We start from the raw sequence: 2,021 nt of genomic DNA, 5'->3' as shown, positions 1-2,021 counted from the left end.
GTGGTTGCGCGGTGCTCTCGGGCGGAGGCCGTGGCTTGGTGTTGCTCGGTGGCCATGGCCGTGTGGGCGGCATGGTCGCCAGGGTGTGGCGTTCAGTGGCGGTGAGTTTTGGTCGGGGTGAAAACCTGTTCTATCTTCGGACGGACCGGCGGCGGCGAATCTCGTTCCCTTCTTGAAGGCGTCGTCGCGGCTCTCATTGTCCGTCGTGTGGCTCCGGGGGAAACTCTAATCCTCGGTTGGGCGGTGGCGGCGCTCCGGTGTCATATCCTTCCTGAAGGCGCCGCCTTGGAGCCCACAGTTCTTCATATGCGGCTTCATCTCTTCGCGGTGTAGTTTTAGGGGTGGTGTTGCCGCGCTCAGCGCCTTTGTATCTTGCCTTGGGTGTGTGCGTGTGTTGTGGTGGCGTGCGTTTGTACTGGATTGTTGGGATCGTGCTTTATATATAAAGCGGGGCGAAAGCCTTTTTCGGAAATCTTCCATCAAGTTCATCTTTGCCTGGAGACAGATGCATAAAAAGAATGTCTTTACAGATTTCAGAGTTAAGCTCTGTTTCATATATCGAAGTTGAGCGTATACACACCAGCCATCTTGGAGACTCCGGGATGAAGAACAGGCCAGGAATCAACAATGTGCAAGGCAAGGTTCCTGAAAGAATGGATGGCAAAGATTTGCATCAGAAACCAGGTTTCATAAATTAACGTAAAAAGTCTCGCAAAAAGAGGGAATGAACTGCAAAATGGTAGCAGCAAGAGCAAACTTCAGCAGTACGATATGTGTTTCGTTGCATTACCTAGTACTGCCAGCAAGGTCCAAGGAACAGACATGCCTAGAACATAGGCCAGGAAGATACCAAGGGGGATAGATAACTTGCAGATGCTACAGCAATCTGCACAATAGCAATCAAAAAGTTCAAATCACCTCCTTCCACGTGTGTTGCCCCGCTAGCGCAACAAGAACCAAGTATTTCTATAGCCGGTAGACCAATGAATTTATTTTATCCGTCGATGCTGACGATTTCCTTTTTCATTCCAAAACATGAAAGTAGGGATATAAACGGGTTGAATTTGAATGACCTAGACTAAACTTGGGTCAACTTGTATTATGTATTATAAAACCTGTAAGCGAGCTCAGTTTGACTTTAGCTAGAGTTCAAGTTGCAAGATACAAAATCGATGGGACGGGGGATGGGGCGAAATTTCACGATCTATTAAAATGCACCTGATTTGTTTTCAATCCAAAACAGCAGCAAGTTTTACTCTACGTACCAAAAGTAACATGGCTAACATAGTACTTCCAACCTATACGTCGGAGTGAAAATTTGGCCTGTCAGCCTTGGCTCTACTTAAACACTGATTTCACAATTCATTTAATTTGAAATTTGGACAATAAGATATAGTCAAGTTAAAATGTTATTTTAGTTTTGGTTGGGGTGCGCCACACCCGGGCTATAGTGCAACGCCCGAGAAACACACGAGGACCCGAGTGGCAAGCCACTATGATGGATCCTCCCTCATAAAAAATAAATTTAATATCATTATGGACATGTAGTCCACATATCAGATATTAAACTGATAAGAACAGATACTACACTTGATTTTAGCCAAAAGGCCGAGAAAGGTATGAGTTGAAACAGAGCCTTACCCCTGCTCTTATACCCGTCCGACCACCTGTGATGAGCTGCGTAAGCCGTGTGGGACTATTCTAAGCGGGAGGTTTTCTATCTGATTTCAACTAGCTTGATTAACGTTTGGGCCCGGAAACCCAGCTAGAAGATAGAACGCCTGAAAGGCCACATGTTCAAAGGCCCATCAATACGGCTTCTGCATGATACACGACAATTCTGGCTTGTTTTTTCCTTCATGAAGGTTTCTGCGTATGACAGACCACTGTATCTCTTCCAGGTTCCTCTCGATCCCATTTGTCTCCGGCACCCGAAGAACGACCACCATGTACGACGCGGAAGTACCTGTAGAAATTATTTGTAAAGATGATGAACATGTGAATTTGCGTCTGGTTTCATG

General features: G+C 46.2%; 1 non-coding gene across 1 annotated transcript; it reads right to left on the bottom strand.

Annotated features, from left to right (window-relative positions):
- Positions 1 to 1,424: 1,424 nt before the first annotated feature.
- On the bottom strand, positions 1,425 to 1,621 carry LOC125533417 (U2 spliceosomal RNA). The gene has a single exon (XR_007294293.1). It is a non-coding gene; the product is annotated as a U2 spliceosomal RNA (small nuclear RNA).
- Between the last annotated feature and the right edge of the window lie 400 nt (positions 1,622 to 2,021).

This window comes from Triticum urartu, chromosome 1A, assembly GCF_056163025.1.
Source record: "Triticum urartu cultivar PI428250 chromosome 1A, HENAU_Tu73, whole genome shotgun sequence".
NCBI lineage: Eukaryota > Viridiplantae > Streptophyta > Magnoliopsida > Poales > Poaceae > Triticum > Triticum urartu.
This window is presented reverse-complemented; position numbering and strand designations above follow the sequence as displayed.